The following is a 25639-nucleotide window of genomic DNA, read 5'->3' as shown; positions in this document are numbered from 1 at the left end:
GTGTGTGTGTGTGTCTCAATATTTATTCCACTCTATATGCATCCAAAGAAGTGGGCTGTAGTCTACGAAAGCTTATGCTCTAATAAATTTGTTAGTCTCTAAGGTGCCACAAGTACTCCTGTTCTTTTTGGTGAGGGTATACTCTCAAGCCTTTCCTTTCACCCAGGAAAAGGGGTGTAAGGACTTGGGGGGGGGGGGAGAGGAATTAGTCTCAAATCTGCCCAGGAAAGGGGGGGGGGGGGTTAGAGACTTGGGAAATATTTGGGGAAGGCAGAGTTCCAAGTGGCTCTTCCCTAAGATTTGGATCACACTTGGTGGTGGCAGCTTATTGTTAACCTAAGCTGGTAAATAAGCTTAGGGGGCTTTCATGTGGGTCCCCACTTCTGTACCCTAGAGTTCAGAGTGGGGAGGGAACCTTGAGGGCTGGTCCACACTAACCCCCCACTTTGAACTAAGATACGCAACTTCAGCTATCTTAGTCTGAACTTACCGTGGGTCCACACGTGGCAGGCAGGCTCCCCCATTGACTCCGCATACTCCTCTCGCCGGGCAGGAGTACCGGCATCGACGGTGAGCACTTCCGGCATCGATCCCAGAAGATCAATTGCTTACCGCCGGACCCGGAGGTAAGTATAGACATACCCTTGACAAAAGTAATTTCAATGAATGAATAACATTTATCTTTTGCACAATGTATATACATTCTCCAAAGAAGCTTTTAAACAGCCTTTGGACATATGCTCTGTATTCTTCTGTTTCTGCCACTCCTTGGGACATAATGGGTTCTAAAAAGCTTGTGTTGCTGACAGGAGTCTATACAGTTTGTTCTATGCAGCTTGAGTTGATTGACATGGAATGTCACATATTGTACTTTTACATCTGGACTATTTCATTTCTTTGTGAAACATATTTCTTGTTTGCAGTGACACATTGACAATAATATTATTATGCTGGACTTGATGGGCAAAGAGAAGCACAGAAGGAAGAAACCATCTGGTCGGAAAAAAATTGCATCTTCTGTCCAGGGGACAAGGACTATAAATAAACACTTACTGATCTGAAAGGCTATTTGAAAGTGCTGGTTGGACTCTGTCTTGCGGTTAGTCACACTTCAGTAAATCTTGCACTAATCCCAGCACAGACTGATGGAGGAACAGTCCACATGTTTATGGATTTTTATTTTCTTTATTTAATTTCCCAGGCAGTGGACTCCCAGTACCGTGAGTCATTGTTTTCAAGTGCCTTGTAATATTCTGGGAAGGAAGCTAAACCCATGTGAGATTCTGTATGGGCTTTTTAAATTCTTTGGTTTTGCAGAGATGGTCAAAGCTAGCGCCACATAGCTGAATCCCATCCCTATTAAAATGAGAATTAAAGTCAGTGTTCAGGTAACATGGGACCTGCATCTAAAACCCCCATGATGCTGGTTTTGCAAATCCAAACCACCCCCAGTTGTGTTCACCCTGGACACTAAGGCTTTAAAACTAATAAGAATGGCCGTACTGGGTCAGACCAAAGGTCCATCCAGCCCAATATCCTGTCTACCGACAGTGGCCAATGCCAGATGCCCCAGAGGGAATGAACCTAACAGGTAATGATCAAGTGATCTCTCCCCTGCCGACCATCACCACCCTCTGACAAACAGAGGCTAGGGACACCATTCCTTACCCATCCTGGCTAATAGCTGTTAATGGACTTATCCTCCATGAATTTATCCAGTTCTCTTTTAAACCCTGTTATAGTCCTAGCCTTCACAACCTCCTCAGGCAAGGAGTTCCACATGGGCACAAGAGTTCAAATAAATAGTCATTCTTATTTTATCTCCATCCTTTGTTACAGGCATCGGAGGATATGAACATTTCAGGCTGTATATCATGCATACAGGACATAATTCACCCCTGAGCAGAGGACCAGCACTATGCCTATTTACCATTGAAGGGGTACTGAAGACCTATTACACCCACAGAAAGCCATATTTTATAGATACTTGGAGAACATAAGAACAGCCATACTGGATCAGACCAAAGGTCCATCAAACCCAATATCCTGTCCTCTGACAGTGGCCAATGGCAGGTGCCCCAAAGGGAATGAACAAGCAGGTTATCATCAAGTGATCCATGCCCTGTCACCCAATCCCAGCTTCTGGCAAACAGAAGCTAGGGACACCATTCCTGCCCATCCTGGCTAATAGCCATTGATAGACCGATCCTCCATGAATCTAGCTCCCTTTTGACCCCTGTTATAGTCTTGGCCTTCACTACATCCTCTGGCAAGGAGTTCCAGAGGTTGACAGTGCGTTGTGTGAAAAAAATACTTTGTGTTTGTTTTAAACCTGCTACCTATTATTTTCATTTGGTGGCCCCTGGTTCTTGTATTATAAGAAGGAGTAAATAACACTTCCTTATTTACTTTCTCTATACCACTCATGATTTTATAAACCTCTATCATATCCCCACTTATTCGCCTCTTTTCCAAGCTGAAAAGTCCCAGTCTTATTAATCTCTCCTCATATGGAAGCCATTCTATACCCCTAATCATTTTTGTTGTCTTTTTCTGAACCTTTTCCAATATATCTTTTTTGAGCTAGGGCGACCACATCTGCACGCAGTATTCAAGGTGTGGGTGTACCATGGATTGATATAGAGGCAATATGATATTTTCTGTCTTCTTATCTATCCCTTTCTTGATGATTCCCAACATTCTGTTCACTTTGACTGCCGCTGCACATTGAGTGGATGATTTCAAAGAACTATCCACAACGACTCCAAGATCTCTTTCTTGAGTGGTAACAGCTAATTTAGACCCTATCACTGGAAAACATAATCCTAGCTATACATATACAATGTGAACTACTTTGCATTTATCAACCTTAAATTTCATCTGCCCAGTCACCCAGTTTTGAGAGATCCTTTTGTAGCTCTTCGCAGTCTGATCTTGAGTAGTTTTGCATCATCTGCAAATTTTGCCACCTCACTGTTTACCCCTTTTTCCAGATTGTTTATGAATATGTTAAATAGGACTGGGCCCAGTACAGATCCCTGGGGAACACCACTATTTACCTCTCCCACTGTCCTGAGAAATCAGGGCAGTGAGATCCATTGGCCATTGCCCTCTGTGGAATGGAGATGCTAGAGCCCAGAGGCTGGGGCAGCAGCTGCAGAGTAGTCCTGAAGCTTTGGTGTCACAGGGTGCTTTACTCACCGCAGATGGCACCACTTCCTGGTGGTTCAGGGGATTAGCTCTCTTCCAAGCCCAATACCTCTTGTAGTCTCTCCCCTGTTATCCTGTCTCACTCTGCAGCAGCTCCTGGAGTGAGAGAGGGACAGTTTACTCTTTGTGACTCAGCCCTCTGGCCAGGTCACACTGGGGTTTCCCCTTCTGGATATAGAGTCTCACTGGACCTGCTGTCCAGACATTACCACTGAGTGACTGGTAAGAAAACCCAGGCCCACCCACTACTCTGGATTCCAGACCAGGGGCCCTACAACATGCAGCCAAGATCTGCTCAGTCCCCAGTCTGGCTGACTTTTTCTCTGGGCTGCCTCCTACTGGCTTTCTTCCCCCTTCTCTCTTCAGGGTACACACTTCCGCCAGGGTCCTAATCTGTCCCTGGGTTCCTTCCTTCCCTCTCTAATGCTGAGGGTGGCAACAGACTCTCACTGCAGCCATTTCTTCTGCCAGCTTCCTAGCCCAGGCACCACCTATTCAGCTGAGCTCCATCTTCCAATCAGGGGTTGCTTCTCCAACCTAAACCGCTCATGTGTGGCCTATTATGTTAACTGGCCCCTTTTCAGCTTCTTTCACCCTTTCCAGGCTGGTGTAGGGAGAATACACCATCACACTTGGGCAAGTCATTAATCTCTCTGGGCCTGAGTTTCCTCATCTGGAAAATTAGGGTAATAAAAGTTACCAACCTCACAGGGGCACTGTGGGGCTTAATTCACTAGTGTTTATAAATCCCTGGATGCTGTGGATGAATGGAGCTAAAGAAATTCAGAGCAGCATTATTACCGTACTACATGTCACATTAACAGTCACTCAAACTGAAATAGATTTTTACTTTCTCCCTAATCTCTTTGAGAACTCAACACCAGTCAGAATTGGATTTTACATAAATCTTGTAATGTACTTTCCCTTTGTTCACAGACAGAGAATAACTCCTGAGTGGCAGAAACAGTCTTTAACCGATCCATTTGAGGGAAGTCCCATTGTAAACCTTACATATTTTATTGTAACTTTTAACACAAACCTCACACATTCAGCAGCTTTCAGTCAATTGCTTAGCGGCATACTGGTTTGTTTAAGATTTTAAAATTCTTTATAAATAATTGATAGTATTTTGTTTATAGCGAGAGAGTTCCAGATGGCTTTGTGATTAGAATATCTCAAATCAGAGATAGAAGGGCTCTAGGCCAAAGTTTTCCAACATGGGTGACACCTAAATAATAGTAGCCTGTTTTTCAGAAGTACTGAGCAACCACAGGCCCCATTGAAGTTTATGGGCCATACAAGAGTTGAGCACCTGAAAAGTCAGACTAAACTTTTATTTCAGTTCCTAGCTATGGATTTAGGAGCCAACCTTTGGGCACCCACATTTGAAAACGTTGGCCCTAATGTAGATCACTTAGTGCATCATCCTGCCATTTCAGGAGCATTCCCTGCAATACATGTGCCAGTGCTGTGTGCGGTGCTCGGAGTTGTTACACGGAAGGTTTTGATTTGATTTCCAGTTCTTTTGCTTGATCCTGCATTTTTTACACTCCCAAAATTCCAAATGAAGGTGATGAGACTTTTGGATACACAAGAAATGCAGGAACTTGACTTTTCCTCCCCCCCCCCCCCCCCCTTGAGCTCAAGAAAGGTAGGGAGGCAGCATGCTCAGGTGCTGGAGAATTTGGAGGTGGAGGACTGCAACATATCACTCACCTATGTCCCTACTGGAGAGACAAGTAGCATGGTCATAGAAATGTAGGGCTGAAAGGGACAAGAGATCATCTAATCCACCCTTCTAGACCCCATGTTGATGCAGGATTAAATATACATGGTCCATCCCTGACAGGCGTTTGTCTAACCTGTTCTCAAAAATCTCCAAGGGCAGGGATTCCACAACCTTCCTAGGCAACCTGTTCCAGTACTTAGGGGAAATTTTCAAACTATAAGGATGGTTAATATCCAACCAAAATCTCCCTTGCCATGAACTAAATCAATTACTTCTTGTAATATCCTCGGACATGGAGAACAATTGCTCACCATCTTCTTTATAACCACCTTTTACACATTTGAAGATTTATATCCCCCCCCCTCACCATTTTATTCTCTTGACTAAATACACCCAAATTTTTCCTCATAGGTCATGTTTTCTATACCTCAATTTGTTGCTCTCCTTTGGCATCTCTGTTATTTGTTTACAGCTTTCTTAAAGTGTGGTGCCCAAAACTGGACACAGTACTCCAGCTGAGGCCTCACCAGTGCTGAGTAGAGCAGAACAATTACCTCTATCTCTTACATATGTCACTTCTATTAATGCAACCCATTGGCATTTGCCTTTTTTCACAACAGCATCACACTCATTCAATGTGTGATCTACAATAACCCTTCAATCTTTCTGCAGTACTGCTGCCTAGCCAGTTATACCCCATTTTGTAGTTGTGTATTTGATTTTTCCTTTCTAAGTGCAGAACTTTGATAATTTCTTCTTGAATTTCATCTTGTACATTTCAGATCAATTCTCCAATTTATCAAGATCATTTTGAATTTTAATCCGGTCATCCAAAGTGTTTACAACCTCTCCCAAGTTGGTGTCATCTGGGAATTTTAAAAGCATACTCTCCGCTATCATCCAATTCATTAATGAAAATATTGACTAGCCCAGGACAGAGCCTTGTGGCATGCCACTTGATAGGTTCTTCAAGTCTGCCAGCACACCACTGATAACCGTTTGAAAGATCATTTTCAAAGAATAGTTATGTTCCCACCTTAAAGGAATTTTAGACTTCCCTAGTTTGTGAGACTGTCAGGGGACAGTGTCAAAAGCCCATACAACACTTGTACTGATTCCCCCCCCCCCCTCCATCCACCAGGCCAGCTACCCTATCAAAGAAGGATATTAGATGGATTTGTCAAGAACAAATCATGACAAACCAATGTTGGTTATTAGTAACCACCTTATTATCCTCTAAGTTTGAACAAATCAATTATTTAATAATTTGTTCCTGGATCTTTCCAGGTATCAAAGTTAGGCTGCATGATCTTTAATTCCCCTGGTCCTCCTTTTCCAAGATAGGCACGACGTTTGCCTTTCTCCAGTCCTCAGGGACTTCACCCATCCTCTATGATTTCTCAAAGATACTTACTAATGGTTCTGAGATTACTTCAAATAGTTGCTTAAGTACCCTAGAATGAATTTCATCTGGACCCGCTACCATTTTGTGTAGAAAAGTTCCACTAGTTTGCAGAAAGCTGGGATGTCAATCTACCCCGCAGTACCTTGCCGCAGATGAATTGTCCATGTGGACCCTGTTGATGCACATTAACCATTCTGAAGGAACTCAAATATGAAATTGCAGGACTACTAACCTTGGTATGTGATCTTTCACTTAAAATCAGCCTCTGTACCAGATGACTGGAGGATAAGTAATGTAATGCCAATTTTAAAAAAAGGCTCCAGAGGCAATCCTGGCAGTTACAGGCCGTTAAGCTTAACTTTAGTACCATACAAATTGGTTGAAACTATAGTAAAGAACAAAATTATCAGACACAGATTAACACAATATGTTGGGGAAGAGTCAACATGGCTTTTGTAAAAGGAAATCATACCTCCTCACCAATCAATTAGAATTCTTTGAAGATGTCAACAGAGTGATTCAGTGAGTATAGTGTACTTGGACTTTCAGAAATATTTTGACAAGGTCCCTCACCAAAGGCTCTTAAGCAAACTAAACAGTCATGGAATAAGACCGGGGGGGGGGGGTGTCATGTGCCTTCCCCTCTCCCCCCAGATTTCTGCCAGGGTGGTTCAAAATATGTGGCCTTCCAATATCAACAGTTACATGTCACCTTTGCATAAGAGGGAAGGTCCTCTCATGGATAAGTAACTGGTTAAAAGATAGGAAACAAGAGATAGGAATAAATGGTCGGTTTTCACAGTGGAGAGAGGTAAATTGCAGGATACCCCGATGTTTTCTACTGGGACTAGTGCTGTTCCACATATTCAAAAATGACCTGGAAAAAGGGGTAAACTCTGAGGTACCAATGTTTGCCGATGATACAAAGTTACTCAGTTAAGTCCAAAGCTGACTGTGAAGAGTTAAAGGGATCTCACAAAACTGGGTGACTGGGCAACAAAATGGCAGCTGAAATTCAATATTGATAAATGCAAAGTAACGCACATTGGAAAACATAATCCCAACTATACATGCAAATGACGTGGTTTAAATTAGCTGTTACCATTCAATACAGATCTTTTAGTCATTGTAGATAGTTCTCTAAAACCATCTGCTCAATGTCCAGTAGCAGTAAAAAAAAGCTAACAGAATGTTAGGAACCATTATGAAGGGGACAGATAATAAGACAGAAAATACCATAATACACTACATAAATCCATAGTGCAGCCACATCTTGAATACTGTGCACAGTTCTGGTTGCTCCATCTCAAGAGATATTAGAATTGGAAAAAGTACAGAGAAGGGCTACAAAAATGATTAGGGGTATGAGACAGCTTCCATATGAGGAGAGATTAAAAAGAATGGGACTGTTCAGTTTAGAAAAGAGAAGTGAGGGGGGTCTGATAGAGGTCTGTAAAATCAGGAAAGTGTGGAGAAAATGAATAAGGAAGTGTTATTTACCCCTTCACATAACACAAGAACCAGGGGTCCCCCAATGAAATTAATAGGCAGCAGATTTAAAACATACATAAGGATGTACTTCTCCACACAGCACACAGTCAACCTGTGGAACTCATTGGCAGGGAATGCTGTGAAGGCCAAAATTATAACATGGTTCAAAACAGAATTAGGATTAGAGCCATCAATGGCTATTGGCCAAGCTGGTCAGGGATGCAACAGCATACTTTAGGTGTCCCTACACCTCTGACTGCCAGAATCTGGGACTGGATGATAGTGGATGGATCACTTGATAACTACCCCGTTCTTTGTTCACTCCCTCTGAAGCATCTGACACTGGCCCCTGATAGAAGACAGGATACTGGACTAGATGGATCACTGGTCTGACCCAGTATGGCCGTTCTTATGGTCTAACAGTTCATTAATGTGCTTTGATATAGTTCTTTTTGAAATGGGACTAATCAAAGTGTATTAAACTACTAATGTATATCAGAAGGATGCACAGGGATAGTTAGTCCATGGCAGGTTAGTGTGGGGTAGATTCATCCCCAGTTTGCCATGAACTAAATGTTCATGTAGACAAGCTCTTAAATATATCTAACTTATCTAAATAGTCTTTAACTTGTTCTTTCCCCATTTTGTTAATATTAATTGTGTTAAGTGTTTGGTCACAGATAATCTTTTTAGCAAAGACTGAAGCAAAAAAGGCATTAAATACTTCAGTCTTCTCCATGTCATCTGGTCCAGAGGATATTTTTCTGAACTGAAGGAATGATAGTTGTCATGCCTCATCAGATCAACAATTTAAAATATATATATAGGAACTTGAATTTGTATTGGGTGCATTTTAACAGATCTCAGTGTTGAATAAGGCTATTTTAAATAAATTACACACACACACACACAGAGTTTTTAGATTCCTTTATATAGTATTTTAAATCCTGACAAACACGCGATAAGCTCGGTCTTTGAAATGGCATATCCCAGACAGCCTTGAAAACTGAGAGTTCTGCTACAAATGGATGATAGATAAGCTCCATGGAAACCTATGATAGTCACGGACAGATGCCTTTCCTCAAAGGATCACAATGCTGATATCAAGACTTTTAAAACAGTGGATATAATGGCCTTGATCCTCCTAGGACTGGACCCTTCTCCTGGTCATTTACAGTAGAGCAAAGCAAGTATAGAATGCTACTCAGTCAGTGTGGTACAACTGTACACTGTTTAACTATAGATGGCACAAAGTGATATGCAGTGGAAAATCAGGGCTAGGGAATGGCTCCTTGTTTGGTGATGGCTGCTCGTACATGGATCGAATTAAAGTGTCGATTGGTTAAGTACTGCTCTCAGTAACTGAGAGAGCCAAATAGTCATTTCACAAAGAAATATCCATCTTCTCTATTTCAATTCTCATTGACAATGGCTTTCACCCCCACAGCATCTGTACAACCCCATAGTGTTTAAAAATAGAAATAACCAGAGTGGGCTGGCTGTAGGCCACTAATAGATGGGGGCAGCACAGCACCCAGAGAAAAGACAGCCAGGGCCACAGGGAAATGTAGGGTGAGAGAAGTATTGAGTGTAAGTGAGAGAGAGAAATAAACAGATGGTTTTGGCTCCTAGAGCATGGACTACCTAAGAGGCTGATCTGGCTTAGGCATCTAACTCCAGGACGGGTTTGGCAGTTGAGGACCCTGAGTGGAAGGAGGTGCTGATCTTTGGCACCAGGTCAGCCAACTTAGCCCCTCTCCTCAGCATTTCACTGCTGCATAACTTAAGTGGCTCCCTGCTCAGCTTGCTGATTTCTGAGGTTTCTTTCCCCAGGCATTGTGAGGGAACCTGGGCACCTAGCTCAAGTCTGAAGATTCCACTGGGCAGCCGGCTCCATGGGGCTCAGTGCTGCACCACTGAAAGGAGCAATGCTTACATACCTTTAAGGATCTGGGCCTAGGAGCCTTCCCCTGGTGCACGCTCTACACAAGGGCATGTATGTTTTGCAGGATCAGGCCCATATATTGGATTGATCCCAGTAAATTTATTTTAAAATGCCAAGTTGTAAAGTGAACAAGGCCAGAGAATCTGTCTCCATGCCTTCCACCTGGAATGATTATTTCAGTACACAATGATCTGGAGCAGGGGGGCAGTGAGCTAGAAGTTAGTTACTGGATTCCCTGTCCATGTTTAATTCTCTCTCATTCTCAAGTAAAAATTGAAAAGCAAAAATACCGATCAACCTTTATAAAAGGTTGAAAGAGATATTATTGTACAATAATGTTCCCAAAGACCATGACTAGAGTTCTACACTCACCATCATCTGGCTGGAGTCACTCCACTGACTTTGGTGGAGTTACATCAGATTTACACCTTTCCATCAGTCTAATATCAATGGTGACACTGCAGGTTCAGGGTGATGGATCTCACTTACCTACACATTTCCTTTCTGCAAGTATCAAGGTACCTGTCACAAGGAGTCTTTACCTTGCTCTGCTGTAGGAAAGTGGAATGGAGCCATACATCACTGCCAGAGCAGGGAAGCCACACCCCTCTGAAAAGCCTGCCAGTTGAATTCAGCTTCCTACAAACAACCTAGAGTGTAAACCTGTAAGCCTTTCACACCCAGACCTCCTATCAAAGGCAATTGGAGATGTCCATAGGGAAAACCACTATTTTGTATTTAGAAGCAATGGGGCTTTTATCTAAATAGGTAATCATTTTTGCATAATCTAATATACTATGGGAGTTGGGTGTGTGAGTTGCTCCTCTGGAGCTTTCTTGCAGATATTCATAATAGGAGATTACATATGCACTGGACAAAAGCTTTGTGACAGGGGCACTCTACTCACCTCTGGAAGGCACCTCCTCCTGGCAGTGCTGGGGATTAGCTCTGTGAGGCTGACGCCCTTTCCACTCTGTGGCCTGTCTCTCACTCCAGGAGCTGCAGACTCAAGCTTCCTCTTTGTGACTCAGCCCTCTGGCCAGCTCACTCAGTGGTTTCCCCTGCCAAGGTGGTCTTGCAAAGTCTCTCTCCACAAGCAGCATCAAGCAGTCCTCACACCTGCTGCCCTAACTATATCACTCTAGCAGTGACTCCAGCAGTCTTCATATCCACTGCCCTTACCAATACCATGCTGCAATGGTTCATAGGGGAAGCCAGGTCCATCTTCTACTCTGGGTCCAGTCCAGGGCCCTGTAGTGAACAGTTAAGGTCTGTATCTAAACCCCCTTACTACTCTCACCTGGGACTCTGTCCTACTAGGCTTCTTCTCCTCTTCCTTCTCCCTTACCTCAGAAGGGGGACTGCAGACTTCCTCACTGCTGCTTCCCCCTTTGCTATTTCCAGCTTCTTGGCTTTATAAAAACCTAGGCCTGTTCCCTCACAGCTGAGCTTCTTTCTAAATCAAGGCTCTTTACCCAGCCTAAATCTCCCTCATTTGCCGCTTAACTGGCTGATTGGGCCCACCAGCCTAATTCAGCTCTCTCAGGGCTGGTGTGTGAAGTACACCGCATCACAGGCCTATCCTTGTTCAAATGCAACAAACATTGTAAATGGCATTAATTAGTTAATGCTGCTACAGCATCTGCAAAGCAGTAGATAAGTGTAACATGTAACAATACAATCAACTCGAAAGATGGCAAAACAACAGGAGTGAGCCAGAATGTGGCCCCATATAAAGAATTCAAATCTATTAAGAGATAATTATTTAATATGTCCTAGTTCTTAAATTAATGCAAATATTTTAGTCTCTTATGCATTTGTTGATGGGAATTTGAAAATAAATAAAACTAATATTGAATCAAAGAACATTTTGTACCATAGAATTTCTTTTGCCCCACATGATTTCTTTAGGCACTAGGAATTATGGCATCAAAATATTTTAAAATATTGCTCAAAGTATGAACTGATGTGAAAAATATGTTGAATATATATTTTGCTGCTTTCTCCAAGAGAAAATAGGCTATTGATAATATTACCTTCATTCTTTTCACAGAGAACCCAACACCAGCATTTTAGTACTAATGAAAACTGAAAGTGCATATAGGAAATTATAATACACATATTAAAAGTGACAAAACCACCAATATTAAAAAAAATGTGTTCCATTAAGATTGCAAGAACTATAGATGCCAAGTCACACCTAAGCTTCACTGCAGCAGGGCTGGCCAGGGATGGCTCTGAGGCGCTCAGTTTCCATTTCCCATCTCAGGTAACCCTGGGACTCCGGGCAAGCTTATCCTTTAGGCCATCAACATGGTTTATTACCAGAACATAGTTCAAAACCAGAGACACCTGGTACCTCCTGAGAGTGGGGGGCACAGAGTGAAGGCAGCTGACTTCAGCAGTATTACTGAGCATGCTTAGTCTATGTGAGTCTGTTCAGTACAAGCCAAGCCAAGCAGCAAATGTGGGAGCTCATGTGACCCGGCATGCCCCCCCACGCGTTGAATCTGTTCAAAAGAGTCCATCATAAAATCCCAAACAGTCCATCCATCACCCCAATGCAAGTAGTCATTGATATCCTAAGATATCTCACCACTAGGCGCCCCACATATCGCACACTGGTGCCTTTCGCCAAGCCCAGACTCTTTGTCAGTCCTCTTCTATCCCCCCCTGCCAGAACAGCCACCCTAGACTCTCCAACTAGAGACCAACCCTACTCTCCCCAGCAGTAACTCCCACAGCCTCTTTGTTGGGGTCATCCTTGCCAGTGGAGCATCCCCCACTCCCTCTGGCCCTCTCACTGTTCCTCTGGGTCAAGCTGTCCAGCATGGAGAAGTCAGCAGGTAAGCTCCTCTGCTGCTCCCCCTGCCTTCAGCTCTCTCTGAACCATGGGAGCCACAAGAAGGGGAGACAGTTCTGTGAAAGCAGCTGAGATACCATCCATGTGCAAGATGGGACCTCCATGCACTGAGGGGATGCGTTGTATATGCTCTGGCTCCAATCTTTTACAGAAGTTATCATTAAGGACGGGCAATTGGGGCCTGAACCACAGCCCACTGAACTCAGTGGGCTTCTTTCATTGATTTCAATGCCTTTGATCAGGCCCTGAATTACCCTTTCTGTCTAGACATTCACTCTCCTTGTAAAATAGATTTCTCCTCTGATCAGTATGCGCACGTAACTCCCATTAGTGTAAATGGGAGCACACATGCATCTATCGAGAAGAATACACCTGATTTTGCAAACCTGCAGAATTTCTAGTGAAAATAGTTGTTTCTTCCTTCTTTGAAAGTTTTCCTCCCTCCTATTCCCTAGGTGGAGGGGGCACAAACGAAAGGTAATAGCTGTTACTTACCTTTTCAAAGGGTATTATTGTAACTTATTTGATTGAGCCACTGTTTCCCTACGTTTCCCTGCTTATTTCCAAACTTCTGCACTTCCCACCAGCAACATGCCCCAGACTGTAGTAAGGGGAATACCAATTTCATGGAACATCCACTTCACATGAAAACCTGCAGAAAGCCATTTCAAACTCAAAGAACATGAAAATCAAAGAGATGCAGGGGACCTATAAGGACATAATAGATCCCTTCATGTGCAAAGGCATACAGTGATGGTTTTCAGTTAATATTAAGACATTGTAGGCTTCAAAAATCACAGTACACGGGTTAATTTTCTTCCATCCTGTTAAATGCAAAACTGAAGGCTCTTGTCATTGATGTGATGCTGCTTTACCAACAGTAAGATGTAAGATGTCCTCGTCCAAGTTCCCCCAAGGTCCCGGATCGTGATAGTCGCAGTGGTGCTGGGGGCGATTATATTTCTCGGCGGCGTAGCCTTGGTAGTGTGGCGGCTTGTGAGAAAACGCTTCATGATGTCTTTGCTGCAGCCCACGGCAGCCACGGTCCAGGGCTGCCCCCTGCCCGCCCGCAGTGGGGAGGGTGACTCGGGGAAGGGGAAAGCACTGGGCCGTGAGGGGCCTGAGCCTTTGGGTGAGGACAAAGAGGAGCCCAGAGGTGTCTGAGCCCAAAGCCCTCACCCCGGGGGACTGGTTCCAGGGGCGGTGGGGTCACAGCCCTTTCCCTGATGTGCAGAGGAGCCGAGCCGGACCGCAGCTCTCCAGGGTGTCTAGCCCTGGTGCCTGTGTGTGTGCGTGTGTGCATGTGTGTGCCTGTGTTTGTGTGCATGTGAGTGTGCACGTGGGAATGTGCATGTGAGTGTGCGTGTGTGTGCGTCCGTGTGCATGTACAATCCTTTTTTCGGTGCCCTGGGACTGTTACATTTACAGTGAGTCCAGTCCAGACGCCCAGGTAACCCCAAGCTCCCACCCCCCAGTGGCTCACATTGGTTCCTCTTGGTTTTGTTGGTCTCAAATAAACTGACTGCCTGGGCACCTTCTGCTCTGTGTGTGAGGCTCACGACCTCCACCCTGGAGCAGCCCCCCGCGGGTGCCCATGGAGGTGTTAGCCGTTGGCAGGGCAAAGCACGGAGCCTGTATCAGCTCTGGGCATTAATCATTAATGCTGCTTCATATGGCCCCCGGGTGTTAGAGGGGCCCCGCAGTGGGACATGGGGCCTTTCCCTTGGAGGATGCTGGTTTGAATCCAGCCCCAGCTCGTAACATGTCCGTGTCCCCGGCTTGGAACGAGCTGTGGGGGGTGGGGTGGGCACAGCTCCGTTCTTAGCAGGGCAGGAACCTCCTGATGTTGATGGCCCTGAAGCATTACAAGTCTAGATTGAAACTGAACCCGAGGACCACAAGCCAAATCCAGCCTCAGGCCCCTGCACCTCTGAGCAGCCGCTGCTGTTTCTTCCGCTTTGGGCAGTGGTGGCACCGATTGGCACCAGTCTACGTGGCACACCCAGAAAGGACCTGCCCCTCTGTCGCCCGTGCACCTGGAGAGGGCAAGACCCTCCCCAAACGGAACAGCGATGGGCTGGAAGTCACGGGAAGGGACCTCGGGGAGTCCTCGAGCCCGCAGTGGAGAGGGGCAGGGCAGGGATCCCGTTCGGCGTGATGCGGGGGTACAAGGAGAAATTGGAGAGGGTCCAGAGAAGAGCAACAAGAATGATTCAAGGTCTTGAGAACATGACCTATGAAGGAAGGCTGAAAGAATTGGGTTTGTTTAGTTTGGAAAAGAGAAGACTGAGAGGGGACATGATAGCAGTTTTCAGGTATCTAAAAGGGTGTCATAAGGAGGAGGGAGAAAACTTGTTCACCTTAGCCTCTAAGGATAGAACAAGAAGCAATGGGCTTAAACTGCAGCAAGGGAGGTCTAGGTTGGACATTAGGAAAAAGTTCCTAACTGTCAGGGTGGTTAAACACTGGAATAAATTGCCTAGGGAGGTTGTGGAATCTCCATCTCTGGAGATATTTAAGAGTAGGTTAGATAAATGTCTATCAGGGATGGTCTAGACAGTATTTGGTCCTGCCATGAGGGCAGGGGACTGGACTCGATGACCTCTCGAGGTCCCTTCCAGTCCTAGAATCTATGAATCTATGACTGTTATCCATCAAGTACCAGGTTCCACTTGGCAGGTAAACCATACAACATATAATCACCATTTTTCTGGCCAAAGGCGGGTTTGCTGCACATTTCTTCTAGTTAGAAGTTTTAGTCATGATTTTTTGTGTATTCATCATCATTCCTTGCTATAAATGTTATCTAGTGAAATGCTGCATAAGGCTGCAGAAAAAAAACATATTATAGCTATATTTTTAAGACAAGATTTTCTAAGGCAACCAATGTTTGCCCATCTCTTTTTCCATTAACATCAATGGTAAAACGTTCATTGACTTCATTGGGGCTAAAGTTAGGCCCACTTTGAGCACTTTTGAACAGGCCACCCTTCCTGTTTACAATCCCGGTTAGGGCTTTTACAAAGAAATAAGTTAAGCACAATACTGAAGGGCACCCACATTTTGCTCCACTGAGATCCATCTTGGGAACTTGCTAATTTACGTAAAATGGAGCACAGAGCATCAACTCTCTTCTTTAATAAGGAAGTGTGGTATGCAGAAACGACAGCTCCCAGTATGCAATGCTCCATCTTTATCTGTATGAATAAAGGGGGATGAGCTGCATTTGAACACCCTGCTGGATATTAACATACTGTTATACACCACTACCTCGATATAACGTGACCTGATATAACACAAATTCGGATATAATGCGGTAAAGCAGCGCTCCGGAAGGGCAGGGCTGTGCACTCCGGTGGATTAAAGCAAATTCAATATAATGCGGTTTCAGCTATAACACGGTAAGATTTTTTGGCTCCCGAGGACAGCGTTATATCAAGGTAGAGGTGTATAACCAAAGTATTGTATGTTAGACAGTAATCCAGACTCTTACAGTTATAGCACCATACTGTGTGCTGATAGAGGCTGGAACACATTCTGTTGCTTAAATAAATCATTAAACCCTGATTCTGACTGGCTTACTTATGTAAACAAACATTCTTGCAAACTTTTGCTCATGTCGATGTTTGTGAAAATAAATAACTTCAAAACAAGTTCATATTTTTTATTTGAAAGATGTAATGAATCTATTTCAGCGGCATTTCCCCAGTTCTAAAAATATTCTACCTCCTAACAAAACCCAATAAAGTGAAAATATTAAGGAATATATGGGAAATAAGTGTTCATTACAATTTTATGTCCTGGGATGAAGCGCTCTTCCTAGCTGATGTGGGACTAGGTAATTAAAACACTATGACAAGATGTACAACATGCATAAGACTTATACTAGAATGTTATACTGTATATGTTATACCTATAAGACTTGGCACTAGAAAAGGTTCAGAAAAGGGCAACTAAAATGATTAGGGGTTTGGAACGGGTCCCATATGAGGAGAGATTAAAGAGGCTAGGACTCTTCAGCTTGGAAAAGAGGAGACTAAGGGATAAACAACTGGGATAAACAACACTCTTGCAAATTACTGTTCATAGCAGCTTAGCCTGTGTATATAACAGGGATGAGATTTTGTGCCCTTAGAATGACGTGAGATAGCTGGTGGAGAATTCCCTTTACATGCAGGAACCTCTGCTGGCAAAGGGGTTATGATAGAGGTATATAAAATCATGAGTGATGTGGAGAAAGTGGATAAGGAAAAGTTATTTACTTATTCCCATAATACAAGAACTAGGGGTCACCAAATGAAATTAATAGGCAGCAGGTTTAAAACAAATACAAGGAAGTTCTTCACGCAGCGCACAGTCAACTTGTGGAACTCCTTACCTGAGGAGGTTGTGAAGGCTAGGACTATAACAGCATTTAAAAGAGAACTGGATAAATTCATGGTGGTTATGCATCCGAAGAAGTGGGCTGTAGTCCACGAAAGCTTATGCTCTAATAAATTTGTTAGTCTCTAAGGTGCCACAAGTACTCCTCTCTTAGAGCCTGCTTCTGCTGCTGTCGAAATGGATGGTAAACTCCCATTGACTTGAATGGGGGCTGCCGCAGGCCCTTAACATGGAGTATTTGTGAAACAAACGCATCTTCCCCATTCACAAAAGTTGGAAAATCACCTTTGTTGCTTTCATATCATCTCCATTGCTATTCTAATGTCTAAAATGATTTTCCTGGAATTGATCTATGGGGCAGGCAATATTAAGGGCTGGTCCCCACTTAGTCCGGACTTCGGACTAAGGTACGCAAATTCAGCTACGTTAATAACGTAGCTGAATTCGAAGTACCTTAGTCCGGACTTACCGGGGTCCAGACGCGGCCGGAAGTCTCCCCCCGTCGACGCCATGTACTCCTCTCGGAGAGCTGGAGTACCGGCGCCGATTGTGGGCACTTCCGGGATCGATCCGGGATCAATTTATCGCGCCTTAACCAGACGCGATAAACCGATCCCAGAACATCGATTGCGTGCCTCCGGACCAGCCGGTAAGTGAAGACTAGCCCTAAATGTTGTAACGCTGAGCCAGCGAAGGTTGAACAATCAGTAAGACCTGGAAGCAACCCTTAAGGAGCTAATGAAAGGGTATTGCCATGGTAAACAGGGCCATTGCTTGTAAATAGTCATCAAAGCCATGTTAAGTAGACTCGAATCTTTAACATGTTTGCCTGTATTGTTAGAGAATCAAGAGTAGGTGCTAAGTGTATTTGTCTCTGTTTAGCTATATCTTGTTAGAAGTTTTACAATGTAACAAGATTAGCTTGTAGATGCGATTTCCCTTTCATGTCTTAATGGCCTTGTATTATGCATGCCGATGGTTCAGTTAACCTTAAGATCAAAGATGTAAAATACTGCTGGAAACTAATATTATTATTTGCATTGTCTTCAGCTTAATTATCTATGTTAGAATGAACTGCCTGCTAATTGCCTTATGTGAATGAATGCAACTAGTTTACTTGTGTGTGCATAGGTAATAGAAACATTAGCTTCAAAGCAATAATCTGCACAGCCTATTCTTCATCGGGGGAAGGTCCTGCTGTCACAAATGCGGTGAGGAGGTTTATCAGCTTGCTAGAGGATTATAAAAGAAAGCCCCGGGCCTGATCCTGCCATCTGAGGTCTGCTTAAACTTTAACAGGGAAGGTCTAAAACAATCTGGATTACCCTGAGATTCTAATGGAAGACCTTGAACAGACTCTACACCTGAACTGCCTATTGGAATATGACCTTTTAAAATGATTCCAGAAAGACTTTTACAGATCAGCAGCCTCACCATCTCTGCTATGAAACTGACGTAAGGACTTTACACATGTTTGTATGTATATTGATCTTTCAACCTTTTGCAACACTTTTCTTTCTTTTCCCGTTATGACTAAAAGCTTTCCTTTTAATTACTAAAGTATTGGCAGCAGCGTGATTAATGGAGAAGTTTGGAGTCTCATATTGACCTAGGGATCAGTGCCTGGTCTTTTGGGACTGGTGAACCTCACATATGGTGAATCAGATTTTCAGCAACCACTCACTATATTACTTGGCTATCTGGATGGAAGTCAAAGCTTAAAGGGGACTGTATTTGGATTCTTGGAAACCAGTGTGGTATTACAGATGCTGTTTTGTCATTGTCTTGGTGAATCTTATTATAGAACAAACCACCAGTTAGGGGAATTGTCTGCCCTATTCCTTGCAGTTTGCCCTGAATATAACATCCTCAGTGTGGCCCATCCAGGCACCTGGTCACAAATGTATTCTACAGTGTCAAAAATTCTCATTATTTTATTGTGGGTCTTGTGATATTTGGTGGTTTTCTTAAAGCCCCAGCCCCTGGAGTCTTGTGATTACAAAATCATCTTGCATTTCCTTTAAAAAAAAGAGTAAGTGTCTAGCCCTCTTGATTGTAAACGTGAACCCTAACAGCTCAAAACCCAGATGGCAAATAAAAAGAACCCCAAATGTATTAATTTTTACAAAATTTTCATGGGTTTTAAACCAATCTCAAGATTTGCTAGGCCCTGACTCGTGTTGTTTGCACATTTAGGGTTGGTACGACTGATTCCATCTTACTATGGGTATGTCTACACTACGAACTTAGGTCGAATTTATAGAAGCCGATTTTATAGAAATCAGTTTTATACAGTCAATTGTGTGTGTCTCCACATAAAATGCTCTAAGTGCAATAAGTCGGCAGACCGCGTCCACAGTACCGAGGCTAGCGTCAACTTCCAGAGCGTTGCACTGTGGGTAGCTATCCCACAGTTCCCGCAGTCTCTGCCGCCCATTGGAATTCTTGGTTGAGATCCCAATGCCTGATGATGCAAAAACAGTGTCATGGGGGGTTCTGGGTACATGTCGTCAGGCCCCTCCCCCTCCGTCAGAGCAACGGCAGACAATCGATTCACGTCTTTTTACCTGGGTTACCTGTGCAGACAACATACCACGGCAAGCATGGAGCCCGCTCAGCTCAGCTCACCGTCACCGTATGTCATCTGGGTGCCGGCAGACATGATACTGCATTGCTACACAGCAGCAGCTCCTTGCCTTTTGGCAGTAGATGGTGTATTACGACTGGTATCCATCGTCATCGTATTCCTCAGTGAGTTCGGTCAGAGGCACTTGGGCAGACATGTTTTGTCTCCTGGAGACTCAGTCCTGCCAGCAGTCCTATTGAACCATCTTGACGATGATGGCTAGCAGTCATAATACAGCATCTTCTGCCAAGCACCCAGAAGATGCCGATGGCTATCAGTCATGCTGCACCGTCTGCTGCCAGCCGAAGATGTAAAAGAAAGATGGACCAGATTTGTTCTGTATTCATTTGCTTCCCCCTCCCTCCGTGAAATCAACGGCCTGCTAAACCTAAGGTTTGAGTTCAATCTTTGGGGGGACCATTCTGTGTGACAGTTGTTTGTGTTTCTCCCTGATGCACAGCCACCTTTGTTGATTTTAATTCCCTGTAAGCCGTGTCATCACTCGTCCCTCCCTCCCTCCGTCAGACAATAGTTTCGCGCCTTTTTTCAGCCCAGATGCCATAGCACTGGGATCATGGAGCCCACTCAGATCACCGCGGCAATTATGAGCACTATGAACACCACGTGCATTGTCCTGGAGTATATGCAGAGCCAGAACATGCCAAAGCAAAACCAGGCGAGGAGGCGATTGCAGCGCGGCGACGAGAGTGATGAGGAAATTGACATGGACATAGACCTCTCACAAAGTACAGGCCCCTGAAATGTGCAAATCATGGTGTTACTGGGGCAGGTTCATGCCGTGGAACGCTGATTCTGGGCCTGGGAAACAAACACAGACTGGTGGGACCGCATCGTGTTGCAGATGTGGGATGATTCCCAGTGGCTGCGAAACTTTCGCATGCGTAAGGGCACTTTCATGGAACTTTGTGACTTGCTTTCCCCTGCCCTGAAGTGCCAGAATACCAGGATGAGAGCAGCCCTCACATTTGAGAAGCGAGTGGCGATAGCCCTGTGGAAGCTTGCAACGCCAGACAGCTACCGGTCAGTTGGGAATCAATTTGGAGTGGGCAAATCTACTGTGGGGGCTGCTGTGATCCAAGTAGCCAACACAATCAAAGACCTGCTGATATCAAGGTTAGTGACTATGCGAAACGTGCAGGTCATAGTGGATGGCTTTGCTGCAATGGGATTCCCAAACTGTGGTGGGGCGATAGACGGAACTCATATCCCTATCTTGTCACCGGAGCACCAAGTCACCGAGTACATAAGCTGCAAGGGGTACTTTTCAATGCTGCTGCAAGCCCTGGTGGATTACAAGGGACGTTTCACTAACATCAACGTGGGATGGCCGGGAAAGGTACATGATGCTCGCGTCTTCAGGAACTCTGGTCTGTTTCAAAAGCTGGAGGAAGGGACTTTCTTCCCGGACCAGAAAATAACTGTTGGGGATGTTGAAATGCCTATCGTTATCCTTGGGGACCCAGCCTACCCCTTAATGCCATGGCTCATGAAGCCGTACACAGGCAGCCTGGACAGTAGTCAGGACCTGTTCAACTATAGGCTGAGCAAGTGCTGAATGGTGGTGGAATGTGCATTTGGATGTTTAGAAGCGCGCTGGTGCAGTTTACTGACTCGGATAGACCTCAGCGAAGCCAATATTCCAGTTGTTATTGTTGCTTGCTGTGCGCTCCACAATATCTCTGAGAGTAAGGGGGAGACATTTCTGGCGGGGTGGGAGGTTGAGACAAATCGCCTGGCTGCTGATTATGCGCAGCCAGACATCAAGGCGGTTAGAAGAGTACAGCAGGGTGCGGTGTGCATCAGAGAAGCTTTCAAAACCAGTTTTGTGACTGGCCAGGCTACGGTGTGAAACTTCTGTTTGTTTCTCCTTGATGAACCCTTCCCCCTGGCCCCCCCGGTTCACTCTACTTCCCTGTTAACAAACCATCCTCCCATCCCCCATTCGAGCACCGCTTGCAGAGGCAATAAAGTCATTGTTACTTCACATTCATGCATTCTTTATTAATTCATCACACAACTAGGGGGATAACTGCCAAGGTAGCCCGGGAGGGGTGGGGGATGAGGGAAGGAAAAGGACACACTGCAGTTTAAAACTTTAACGCTTATTGAGGCCAGCCTTCTGATGCTTGGGCAATCATCTGGGGTGGAGTGGCTGGAGGCCCCCCCACCGCGTTCTTGGGCATCTGGGTGAGGAGGCATTGTAACTTGGGGAGGAGGGCTGTTAGTTACACAGGGGCTGTAGCGGCAGTCTCTGCTCCTGCTGCCTTTCCTGCAGTTCAACCATACGCTGGAGCATTTCAATTTGATGCTCCAGCAGCCGGAGCATCGACTCTTGCCTTCTGTCAGCCCAGATGCCATAGCACTGCTATCAGCCCGCCACTTGCTCTCTTCAGCCCGCGATTCAGCCCACCACCTCTCCTCTTGTTTATATTGTGCTTTTTTGCACTCTGACATTGACTGCCTCCATGCATTCTGCTGTGCTTTGTCAGAGTGGAGGACATCTGGAGCTCCGAGAACATATCATCCCGAGTTCGCCGTTTTCTCCTTCTAATCTTCACTAGCCTCTGTGAAGGAGAAACATTTGCAGCTGGTGGAGGAGAAGGGAGAGGTGGTTAAAAAAGACACATTTTAGAGAACAATGGGTACACTCTTTCACATTAAATTTTGCTATTCACATTACACAGCACATGTGCTTTCATTACAAGGTCGCATTTTTCCTCTTATATTGAGGGCCTGCCGGTTTGGTGTGAGAGATCACTCACACAGTGCCAGGCAACAGAATTCGGCTTGCAGGCAGCCATGGTAAGCCACAGTCTTTTGGCTTTTTTAACCTTCATAACATGTGGGAATGGTTTCAAACAGCAGCGCCCTCGTTTCCCATACCAAGCACCCGTTGGGTTGGCCATTTAAAATGGGTTTGCAATGTAAAAGGAGGGGCTGTGGTTTCCTGGTTAACATGCAGCATAAACCCAACTACCCCCACACACACACCCAATTCTCACGGATGATCACTTCACCCCTCCCCACACCGCGTGGCTAACAGCGGGGAACATTTCTGTTCAGCCGAGCAGGAACGGACACCTCTGAATGTCCCCTTAATAAAATCACCCCATTTCAACCAGGTGACCGTGAATGATATCACTCTCCTGAGGATAACAAAGAGAGATAAGGAATGGATGTTGTCTGCATGCCAGCAAACACCAGGACCATACGCTGCCAGGCTTTGTTATGCAATGATTCCAGACTATGTGCTACTGGCCTGGCGTGGTAAAGTGTCCTACCATGGCGGATGGGATAAGGCAGCCCTCCCCAGAAACCTTTTGCAAAGGCTTTGGGAGTACATGAAGGAGAGCTTTCTGGAGATGTCCCTGGAGGATTTCCGCTCCATTCCCATACACGTTAACAGACTTTTCCAGTAGCTGTACTGGCCATGATTGCCAGGGCAAATTAATCATTAATCATTAAACATGCTTGCTTTTAAACCATGTGTAATATTTACAAAGGTACACTCACCAGAGGTCCCTTGTGTGCCCCCAGGGTCTGGGAGCACACCTTGGGTGAGTTCGGAGGTTACTGGTTCCAGGTCCAGGGTGATAAACATATCCTGGCTGTTGGGGAAACCGGTTTCTCCGCTTCATTGCTGTGAGCTATCTTCATTGTCTTCATTATCATCTTCCTCGTATCCCGAACCCACTTCCCTGTTGCGTGATTCTCCATTGATGGAGTCAAAGCACACAGTTGGGGTAGTGGTGGCTGCACCCCCTAGCATGGCATGCAGCTCCGCGTAGAAGCAGCATGTTTGCGGCTCTGCCCCGGACCTTCTGTTTGCCTCTCTGGCTTTGTGGTAGGCTTGCCTTAGCTCCTTAATTTTCACACGGCATTGCTGTGCGTCCCTGTTATGGCCTCTGTCCTTCACGGCCTTTGACTTTTTCTAATATTTTGCCATTTCGTTTACTGCTACGGAGTTCAGCTAGCACTGATTCGTCTCCCCATATGGTGAGTAGATCCCGTACCTCCCGTTCGGTCCATGCTGGAGCTCTTTTGCGATCCTGGGACTTCATCATGGTTACCTGTGCTGATGAGCTCTGCGTGGTCACCAGTGCTCTCCATGCTGGGCAAACAGGAAATGAAATTCAAAAGTTCGCGGGGCTTTTCCTGTCTATCTGGTCAGTGCATCTGAGTTGAGAGTGCTGTCCAGAGCGGTCACAATGAAGCACTGTGGGATAGCTCCCGGAGGCCAATAACATCGAATTCCGTCCACACTACCCCAAATCCGACCCGCAAAGGCCGATTTCAGCGCTCATCCCCTCGTCGGAGGTGGAGTAAAGAAACCAGTTTAAAGGGCCCTTTAAGTCAAAAAAAAAGGGCTTCGTCGTGTGGACGTGTCCAGGCTTAATTCGATTTAGCGCTGCTAAATTTGACCTAAACTCGTAGTGTAGACCAGGCCTAAATCTCCAAGAAGTAGGTTCTACAAGTTCTTAGCTTTTGATTTTAAGACAAGCAATCAGTATTTAAACACTGCTGGTTCAAATTAGAGGCTCCTTCCTTTTGGGGCTGGCCCTGGGTTTGAGATGCCCTGTGTCAAATAAGATATGTAAGCGCCTCAGACTTTCAGAACTATCCCTGTACATTTTTGGGGAGGCACTGTGGAAAGGGTTCAATGCTGCCAGATAGAAGATAGGTGTGTTTGTCACTGATGGGAGCATCCCAACGTGGGAAAGGGGGCAAACAGATTTCATGGTGAGTAACACAGCTGTGGGAGTTTATGCATGCATTTTGGGAGGGCAGTGCCAATGGAGCAGGGATATGCCGACATATAGCGAAATCAATGGCAGTTTTTGCCTGAATAAGGACTGCAGGCCTGGAGCCGATATTATTTATTCACTGGCTTTTGATTCAGAACAAATGAAGAATGCCCATGCACACTCTCTGAGCACCTTACCCATGACAAAACCAAGATGCAGAGCCAGCCAGGACCGCCCGGGGTGGGGGGGGAAGTTGGACAATTTGCCCCAGGCCCTGCAGGGACCCCGCGAGCCCTGCCGAGAATCCCTTTCCTCACCCGGCGTCGGTCCGGGTCTTTGGCGGCATTTCGCTGGCGGGGGGCCCTTCAATCGCTCCGGATCTTTGGCGGCATTTCAGCAGCGGGGGTCCCTTCAGTGCTGCCAAAGACGCAGAGCGACTGAAGGTCCCCCCCGCCACCGAAATTACGCTGCCACAGACGGAGCACCGCCCGGTGAGTGCAAGCTCCCCTGCTTTGCCCCAGGTCCGCTGAATCCTCTGGGAGGCCCTGGCACCAGCCTGATCCAGGTGATATCAAGCTGATAATAAATACATTAATACTGCTTGTTTGCATTTCCAAAGATCAGCAGTTATCAATGCACTTTACAAGCATGGATGAATTATCCCTTCTACTCCCCTAATTGTGCAAGCCCCCTTCCTATTCTGTCCTATTTCTACTCAGACCTCTGCTCATGTGCTCACTCCTTCAAGGCCTCATTGGCCTGTCACTTTATCATTATCATGCAATTCTCTCTGCCCTTTCACATTGTGTTGGCTTTCATTTAATTTTATTCACTGACCTTTTCCTTATTCCTAATATGTTTGTCTGTTAGTGCCTGATCTCTCAAGATAGTGAGTACGTCCCTTCTGGGAGGTATTGCTGAGTGCCTTCTGGGGCCAGGCCCTTCTGGTGCAGGGTGAAGTTCTGCCTTCTTAAGGCCAGATCCTGCACCATGAAATCAATGGCAGTTTTGTCATTTATTTCAGTGGAGCAGGATCTAGAATTAGGGTCCTAATCCAAAGCCCACTGATGTCAGTGGGAGCCTTTCCATTGACTATGGATGGCTTTAGTCTACACCCTAGATGAGCTCACATAACTCCCATTGATTTAAATGTGGGTTCTACATGTGTCTCTGATGACACAACTTGATCTCTAATTTAGTAAGAAATGTTCTGTCCAACTA

The 25639-nt window shown here is 45.3% G+C and overlaps 1 long non-coding RNA gene across 1 annotated transcript; it reads right to left on the bottom strand.

Moving 5' to 3' along the window:
- Positions 1-657: 657 nt before the first annotated feature.
- LOC135982753 (uncharacterized) lies at positions 658-11218 on the bottom strand. The gene is made up of 3 exons (XR_010600301.1): positions 10688-11218; positions 3202-3306; positions 658-1356 (listed from the first exon to the last, which is right to left on the bottom strand). It is a non-coding gene; the product is annotated as an uncharacterized LOC135982753 (long non-coding RNA).
- Positions 11219-25639: the final 14421 nt, after the last annotated feature.

This window comes from Chrysemys picta, chromosome 4 (genome assembly GCF_011386835.1).
Source record: "Chrysemys picta bellii isolate R12L10 chromosome 4, ASM1138683v2, whole genome shotgun sequence".
Taxonomy (NCBI): Eukaryota; Metazoa; Chordata; order Testudines; family Emydidae; genus Chrysemys; species Chrysemys picta.
This window is presented reverse-complemented; position numbering and strand designations above follow the sequence as displayed.